General features: G+C 44.2%; 1 non-coding gene across 1 annotated transcript; it reads left to right on the top strand.

Annotated features, from left to right (window-relative positions):
• Positions 1 to 4,332: 4,332 nt before the first annotated feature.
• LOC138360577 (5S ribosomal RNA) lies at positions 4,333 to 4,451 on the top strand. Its single transcript, XR_011226490.1, has one exon. It is a non-coding gene; the product is annotated as a 5S ribosomal RNA (ribosomal RNA).
• Positions 4,452 to 9,576: the final 5,125 nt, after the last annotated feature.

Genomic DNA, 9,576 nt, shown 5'->3' on the forward strand with positions numbered 1-9,576 from the left:
CTCTCTCTCTCTCTCTCTCTCTCTCTCTCTCTCTCTCTCTCTCTCTCTCTCTCAACACATATAAGCACTCGGTATCTTTTTTCTAGAGATTAGAGATTCATTGTTATGTTCCACATTAGGATTACTATGCAGGCCACCCTCTTAGGTTTGAAAATGTCAAGAAAACGGTTAATTTAAAATGTCATCTCCTAACTTAACAGATTAAGCCAGAGGACCGAAAACAGAATAAAACAGGACTGGACAGTATGTCACTTATACAAGCTGCTTTTATTTCTAGTACAGTATGACAATTTTTATTTTGGGGGGGTGGGGGGGGTGGGTGATCCTTGACAGTGCATAAGAGCGAAAAGCGACGGCGTTTTGTTTGTAAGAGAACAGGTTGTACTACAAATGACTTGATTTATTGATATCACGTGTATGTATGACACCTAAATTAGTGTATTTGTTTATTTATTTATTTATTTATTTATTATATGTGTAGATGAAGGTTAATTCATATGACTGATGCTAGGAATGTCTGAAATCTCCTTAGAAGGATATTTTGGCCCTGAGAAGGGCCGAGTTTGGTGTATACTAGGGTGGTCGATTTAGCTTATGCACGCTCTCCACGGATACGGCGAGCAAGCTGAATGTCCTTTGGCATGATGGTGACACGCTTGGCGTGGATGGCACAGAGGTTAGTGTCCTCGAAGAGACCGACCAGGTAAGCCTCGGATGCCTCCTGTAAAGCCATGACGGCAGACGACTGGAAGCGAAGATCGGTCTTGAAGTCCTGGGCAATCTCGCGCACCAGACGCTGGAAGGGAAGTTTCCTGATGAGCAACTCGGTGCTCTTCTGGTAACGACGGATCTCACGCAGGGCGACCGTTCCGGGCCTGTAACGGTGAGGCTTCTTCACACCCCCTGTGGCAGGAGCAGACTTGCGTGCTGCCTTGGTGGCCAGCTGCTTACGAGGAGCCTTGCCTCCCGTGGACTTGCGAGCAGTCTGCTTGGTGCGAGCCATGGTGAACAACTGTGGTTTGTGATGGCCGGCGCCGAAAAATTTTTGCTTATATACGCCGTCTCGAGGCGCTTGCTCGAGCGCCATTGGCTGCTCGACTCGCCTACGTCACCCCGTTGCCCCTCCCCTCCTTCCTCTGGCTGCAGCCAACAGGCGGCTCACCTCAATCACTATTATCGCTGATTTTGCTCTATTTTTTGGATTTGTGCAAAAGTCATTTCACAGGGACGTGAAACAGACGAGTAGGCAACTGCAGTTTTGAAAGCGTTGTGAGAAAGCCGTGTCTATTCGACCACAAGCGTAAAGTAAGGGCAGGCAGGAGTTGCAATGCTACTAGTACGTCCGCTTGATGGGATATAGTCGGGAAATCGTGCGGGCATTCGTCAATTCGATTCACACAACTACAACACCATGACTGGACGCGGCAAGGGAGGCAAGGGACTCGGAAAGGGTGGCGCCAAGCGTCATCGTAAGGTGCTACGTGACAACATCCAGGGCATCACCAAGCCCGCTATTCGTCGCTTAGCTCGTCGTGGCGGCGTCAAGCGTATTTCGGGTCTCATCTACGAAGAGACCCGTGGCGTCCTGAAGGTGTTCCTCGAGAACGTCATCCGTGATGCTGTAACCTACACGGAACACGCCAAGAGGAAGACCGTCACTGCCATGGACGTGGTGTACGCTCTGAAGCGCCAGGGTCGTACCCTCTACGGATTCGGCGGATAAGAGCTTGGCTAATCCATCGATTCCACCCACCACCACCTCAAAACGGGACCTAATTAGGTCCCTATACTTTTTTACTGAAGGGCTTAATAGACGATAACATAAATTGTTTTGATATCAGCTAGCACATTGGGTCTTATGAAATCTATTTTTTATCCTCGCATGCTTAAAGGGACTCTGATTGGGGGGGGGGGGGGGGAAGGTTTGTTACGTTATATACTAGCAGAGCAGGATCATTGGTGGGGGGGGGGGGGGGTGTGAGGGGGAGAGAGAGAGAGAGAGATCTTTCCCAACTCTTCCTTTTTACATGAGTGAGCTACCCGTTTTATTCATTTTATCCTTCTCAGAGCTGTTTTGATAGTATCCAAATGATGGTAAATGAAAAGGGAGGACACGAATATCTACCCAGAATTCAGGACTGGCAATCGATATGCATGTTTGAGTGAGAATCTTTTTCTCTCTCAACTTAGGTATACGTTTATGTCGTACCTAAAAGCGAGAACCACACTATTGGGACAAGTATGCAAGGCCCAATTTTCCTAACAAGCACAGTTAATTTTGTTATTTTCGAACATTTCTTTCCAAATTGGTTTATCCAATTAACAGTATTATATTAAGATCATGAATTGCTGGGTTAGGTTAGGTTAGCTTAGCTTAGGTTAGGTTAGGTTAGCTTAGCTTAGCTTGGGTTAGCTTAGGTTAGGTTAGGTTAGCTTAGCTTGGGTTAGCATAGGTTAGGTTAGGTTTGATTACATTTCTATGTTAGATTTAACTCAAATTCAAAACAATTGCCAGTCATTCGGCTTGTTAGTCAACTTGCCTCTAATAGGGGCAATTTGTCTAACAAGACTATTTAGTTTTGTGTGTATATATATATATATATATATATATATATATATATATATATATATATATAATATATATATATATATATATATATATATATTATTATTATTATAGCTTCAAGACTCTGAACCAATATAGAAGCATCAAGAGGAAGTGCTTGTGTTATGGGCCAATAGGCCTTCTGCAGTTACTTCCATTCTTATGTTTTTATTCCCATTGGTTCGTGTTTTATCTTGTGTAAATGTCAATCACCTTACCCAAAACTTTGGTACCATATCACCTCACCCATGTATATATATATTATATATATATATATATAATATATATATATATATATATATATATGTATATTATATATATAATATAATATAGATGTATATATAATATATAATATATAATATATATATATAATATATAATATATATATATATATATAATATAGATGTATATTATATATATATATATATATATATATATATAATATATATATATATATATATATATATATATATATATATAATATACAGAGTAAATCTACCCCAAAAGTAATGATTTATTTGTCTACAAAACTAAACTCTTTTTTGGAATCATATGAGGCCCCTCCACTGAGGGGGGAGGCCTGGATGTTTATTGTCATGTGTATTCATGCTGCTTGCATGTCGTCGTTTATTTTGCCTTTGTTGTTTTTTTGACAGCTTTCTTTGCCTTGGGTGGTTTGGGAGATTTTGAAGCTCTCTTTATTTTGGGCTTTTTGTTCCCAACAACAAGCTGCTGCTGCTGCTGCTGCTTCTTTTTCAAGGCTGTAGGTGGTTTGTTGCTTGTGGCGGCTTTCTTGGGAGTTACCACGGCCTTCTTTGCTGCTGTAGATGGTTTCTTGGTTGTGGTGGCTTTCTTGGGAGTTAGAACGGCCCTCTTCTCTGCTACGGCCAGCTTGAATGATCCACTAGCTCCACTTCCCTTGGTCTGAACAAGAATGCCGTCAGCCACTGCTTTCTTGAGAAATCTTCGGATGTAAATGGCGATCTTGGCAGCCTCGACTTTGTTGTTGGCAACAACGTACTTCTTGATTGCTTGTAGAGACGAGCCCTTACGGTCTTTGAGTGCTGCGACCGCGGCTAGAACCATTTGACTAGTTTTCGGGTGAGCAACCTGGACGCGAGGTTTCCTGGTGGTGGCCACCACAGCAGCAGCAGCCGCAGCCTTCTTGGTAGGCTTTGCTTCTACCATGATGATGATGAACCAACCAAGGTGATGAGAGACGCTCAGACAGTCACGGGGGAATGATGCTGCCGCCGCTTGAGCCGAACCTATTTATGTGCCGGCACGGTACAGAAGCTGCAACCTGGCAACTCGTCCACCAATCACGACGGTTGGTTTTACGGCTCCGAAACCTGGATCCCATATCTTCTCTAAAATAGAAGCATTTGTTCATGTTCTTTGTAAAAGTATCATAAAGCAGGACAGATGAGACAAATATCATAAAAACTGAAGAGCAGATGAGCACACACATGTTTGTATTACAAAAGAAAATCCACAAATTCATTAGAAATTGGCAGGGCAGGCTGAGGAAGTAGGTAGATGTAAAATGTCTGTAAATGGCGAAAGAACATAAACCCAAGACTGAATAAACGATGTTAAATATCCATGCCAAGGAGACAAAAATATGTTAGGATACAATTACCATTAAGACACCACAAGCAGGTCCGTATCCTGCCGCGATGACTTAAAAGAGTTGGTTATTAGCCACAATGTGTAGGCAGTCTCATGCCAACGGCCATACCACGTTGAGAACACCGCTTCTCGTCCGATCAGCGAAGTTAAGCAACGTTGGGTTTGGTTAGTACTTGGATGGGTGACCGCCTGGGAACACCAAATGCTGTTGGCAATAATGTTTTTTGTTTTGTTTTGTTTTGTTTCGTTTGTTTTTGTTTGAATGGCTGGCTCCACGGGAAATTCACGGAGTTGTGTGGAATAAGGCCTGGTAAAATGAATTAATATGTATGTCATGTTTAAAACAAACTCGCTTAATATAGATATTGTGTGAGGCTTTATACAAAAACAAACAACCAAAACAAAACATGTTGTATATATATATATATATAGCTTAATCCGGGTTTGAACTCGCAACTCCAAGAATACGCATCACTTATATACACTTTACCACTGGACCACTGCTGCAGGACACTAGCTTGATGCTGAGGTATCAATTTAATGACGTAAATGCCATTTCCACAAATAAATGATAATTAAAAAGTATTTGTATGTACAAATCTTTTCTGTTTAAAAGGCTACAATATCAGTTACTGATATAATTTGTGTTAATGTTTCTATACCCACAAGAAGGCATATTTTTGCTTATATGTAAAGGGTACGGAGAAGGAATCCACAGACCATCATTCCCCTCCCCTTCCCTCCCCCCCCCCCCCCACCCCCAACTCCCACCTACTACCACCACCACCACCACCACCACCACCAATCACCACCAATCACCACCAATCACCACCACCAATCACCACCACCACATCTAACCGAAAACCCCCTAACACATCAACCCTCCCCCCAATCAACAGGCGAAATAATAACCCTCAAATGCCTGCCTGCCTGCCTGCCTGCAAGCCAATACTAACGGTCTTCTCAGAAAGAAAATCTCTTTGTATCTGTATTACTTGATGAAATGTATGATTCTAATAATGAAAATAAATTTTGATGTCGGTTGTATGAGCATAATGACCAATATGCACATGATATGAATGAATTAAATAGTGTAGTTTTAAGTAATTAGGTTGTAGACACATTAAGCGGATATGATATTTGACGCGTCCAGAACTGGTGATTTTTGGTTTAGTTTTAAATGCACCACCACCACCACCACCACCACCACCATTGCTTCCCCAGAGCCTAATTAAGGACCGGTAAAAGGAGTCAATATGTATGTCATCTATAAAACCAAAGAATGAATAAAAAAACACACACAAACCTACATATAGTATTAGGAAGATTGTATGGCAAAAAAAAAAAAGTATTATTCCCATTGGGTCGTTTGAACTCGCGACTTCCAAAACACCAGCCACACACCTTACAACCCAGCCACCATAGAGTTGGTATAATTGTGCAACTTTAGTTATAAAAGTAAAGTTTTCTCACATTGTATTGATAACTTAAAGGATTTTTTTTTTTTTTTGCATGTACAAATCTTATTGTCTGTTCTATGAAAAGGCTTGATGTAAATTATGTATTTTTTGAATGATTGAATTGTAGGCACATTAAGCGGATTCGATATTTGATATATCCAGAAAAGGCGATTTATGTTCAGTTTTAAAATGCATCACCGTTAACGCTAAAGGACTGGTAAAATGACTCGATGTTTGTCATTTTTAAAATAAACACTAAAACAAGGCCCTTAACATATATAATGTTTGAATATAAATTGAATGCATATAAATACAAAGTGGGAGTGGCTGGCTGGCTGGCTGGCTGGCTGGCTGGCTGGCTGGCTGGCTGGCTGGCTCTGGCTGGGCTGCGCTGGCTGGCTGGCTGCCTGGCTGCCTGCCTGCCTGCCTGCCTGCCTGCCTGCCTGCCTGCCTGCCTGCCTGCCTGCCTGCCTGCCTGCCTGCCTGCCTGCCTGCCTGCCTGCCTGCCTGCCTGCCTGCCTGCCTGCCTCCCTGCCTGCCTGCCTGCCTGGCTGCCTGGCTGCCTGCTGCCTGCCTGCCTGCCTGCCTTGCCTTGCCTTGCCTTGCCTTGCCTTGCCTTGCCTTGCCTTGCCTTGCCTTGCCTTGCCTTGCCTTGCCTGCCCTGCCTTGGCTGCAGCTGGCTGGCTGGCTGGCTGGCTGGCTGGCCGTAAATCAACTCTTAACAACACCACACCACACCACACCATCACTCATCACCCATCACCCACCACCGGCCCCAGTCTCCCAGCCTCTCTTATATACCCGAGCAGGCCCTTTAAATTATTTGAATTGTTGCACTTCGGCCAATGGCAGGCACGATCGCTGCTGCTCAAACATATTCTGGTTCACAAGTATTAATATATATATATATATATATATATATATATATATATATATATATATATATATATATATATATATATATATATATATATATATTCATGAAACACATTAAAACCTTGATCATTTATTCATTCATTACGTCTAGTGAAGAATTGCTTTTGTTCATTTGTATGATTAAAAATGGATAGAATATGAATTCCTCGCTTAAAGTAAAATATAAAATATATATTGGATTTATATGATTGGTTAATATTCCAAGTGATGCTGAATATCCCCTATAATTTTGTTTTGTTTGTTTGTTATGTACACATTCCAAATGAAATCAATATAAATGTTATTATTAATGTTTGAAAGTTGATTGTCTACTTGAATCTCTCTATTAAAGTGTGTGTGGCTCCGGATGGAGCCTGGTTATGGTATTTGTCGCGGTGGGTGGCAGAAGTGCTTACTTCTTCTCTGTCTTCTTTGGCAAAAGAACTGCCTGAATGTTTGGAAGAACACCTCCCTGTGCAATGGTTACGCCAGACAGAAGTTTGTTGAGTTCTTCGTCGTTGCGGATGGCCAACTGCAAGTGACGTGGGATGATACGGGTCTTCTTGTTGTCACGTGCGGCGTTACCGGCGAGCTCGAGAACTTCGGCAGCGAGGTATTCCATGACGGCTGCCAGGTAGACAGGAGCGCCAGCACCGACGCGTTCGGCGTAGTTGCCCTTACGCAGCAGACGGTGAATTCTGCCCACGGGGAACTGAAGTCCGGCCCTGCTGGAGCGAGACTTTGACTTGCCCTTCACTTTGCCTCCCTTGCCGCGTCCTGACATTGCTGCTGCTGTTGTGGGTTTGTGGTGTTTTAATGCCGGCCCGCAGATCGAGCTTCGTGTTATATACCCCGCTCAGGATCAAGGGAGTCCGCCACTGACCAATCAGCGCGCTCCGCCACGCGACCCGCTCTGAGCTGAGTCGCGAGCGGGATATAAAAGGAAAGCTCGACTCGCGCAAAAGTTCATTATTGTATCGCAACGCCAGCCAGCACGAGCATCATCATGCCACCCAAGGCATCTGGAAAGGCTGCCAAGAAGGCCGGAAAGGCCCAGAAGGCCATTGCCAAGGGCGATAAGAAAAAGAAGCGCAGGAGGAAGGAGAGCTACAGCATCTACATCTACAAAGTGCTGAAGCAGGTCCACCCCGACACTGGTATCTCTTCCAAAGCCATGTCGATCATGAACTCGTTCGTGAACGACATCTTCGAGCGCATCGCCGCCGAGGCTTCTCGCCTGGCCCACTACAACAAGCGTTCCACCATTACCAGTCGGGAGATCCAGACGGCTGTAAGGCTCCTGTTGCCCGGAGAACTGGCCAAGCACGCCGTCTCTGAGGGCACTAAGGCCGTCACCAAGTACACCTCCTCCAAGTAAACGGCTTACTTACTGCCCTGTGGTGGTGGCTTGGCCTCAAACCAACAAACTCGGCTCCATTGGAGCCACACTTTAATTTCTAAAGAGATTGTGAGTGTTAGACACCAATACTATTATAACAAAAACCTCTGTCACTGAAAGCAAATAGCTATAAAATGAGAATATTTATGAAACTGTCTGTGTGTGTTTCTCTCTCTCAGTCTCTGTCTGTCTGTCTGTCTGTCTGTCTGTCTGTCTGTCTGTCTGTCTGTCTGTCTGTCTTGTCTGTCTGTCTGTCTGTCTGTCTGTCTGTCTGTCTGTGTCTCTCTCTCTCTCTCTCTCTCTCTCTCTCTCTCTCTCTCTCTCTCTCTCTCTCTCTCTCTCTCTCTCTCTCTCTCTCTCTCTCTCTCTCTCTCTCTCAACACATATAAGCACTCGGTATCTTTTTTCTAGAGATTAGAGATTCATTGTTATGTTCCACATTAGGATTACTATGCAGGCCACCCTCTTAGGTTTGAAAATGTCAAGAAAACGGTTAATTTAAAATGTCATCTCCTAACTTAACAGATTAAGCCAGAGGACCGAAAACAGAATAAAACAGGACTGGACAGTATGTCACTTATACAAGCTGCTTTTATTTCTAGTACAGTATGACAATTTTTATTTTGGGGGGGTGGGGGGGGTGGGTGATCCTTGACAGTGCATAAGAGCGAAAAGCGACGGCGTTTTGTTTGTAAGAGAACAGGTTGTACTACAAATGACTTGATTTATTGATATCACGTGTATGTATGACACCTAAATTAGTGTATTTGTTTATTTATTTATTTATTTATTTATTATATGTGTAGATGAAGGTTAATTCATATGACTGATGCTAGGAATGTCTGAAATCTCCTTAGAAGGATATTTTGGCCCTGAGAAGGGCCGAGTTTGGTGTATACTAGGGTGGTCGATTTAGCTTATGCACGCTCTCCACGGATACGGCGAGCAAGCTGAATGTCCTTTGGCATGATGGTGACACGCTTGGCGTGGATGGCACAGAGGTTAGTGTCCTCGAAGAGACCGACCAGGTAAGCCTCGGATGCCTCCTGTAAAGCCATGACGGCAGACGACTGGAAGCGAAGATCGGTCTTGAAGTCCTGGGCAATCTCGCGCACCAGACGCTGGAAGGGAAGTTTCCTGATGAGCAACTCGGTGCTCTTCTGGTAACGACGGATCTCACGCAGGGCGACCGTTCCGGGCCTGTAACGGTGAGGCTTCTTCACACCCCCTGTGGCAGGAGCAGACTTGCGTGCTGCCTTGGTGGCCAGCTGCTTACGAGGAGCCTTGCCTCCCGTGGACTTGCGAGCAGTCTGCTTGGTGCGAGCCATGGTGAACAACTGTGGTTTGTGATGGCCGGCGCCGAAAAATTTTTGCTTATATACGCCGTCTCGAGGCGCTTGCTCGAGCGCCATTGGCTGCTCGACTCGCCTACGTCACCCCGTTGCCCCTCCCCTCCTTCCTCTGGCTGCAGCCAACAGGCGGCTCACCTCAATCACTATTATCGCTGATTTTGCTCTATTTTTTGGATTTGTGCAAAAGTCATTTCACAGGGACGTGAAAACAGA

This window comes from Procambarus clarkii, unplaced genomic scaffold, assembly GCF_040958095.1.
Source record: "Procambarus clarkii isolate CNS0578487 unplaced genomic scaffold, FALCON_Pclarkii_2.0 HiC_scaffold_115, whole genome shotgun sequence".
Classification (NCBI taxonomy): domain Eukaryota; kingdom Metazoa; phylum Arthropoda; class Malacostraca; order Decapoda; family Cambaridae; genus Procambarus; species Procambarus clarkii.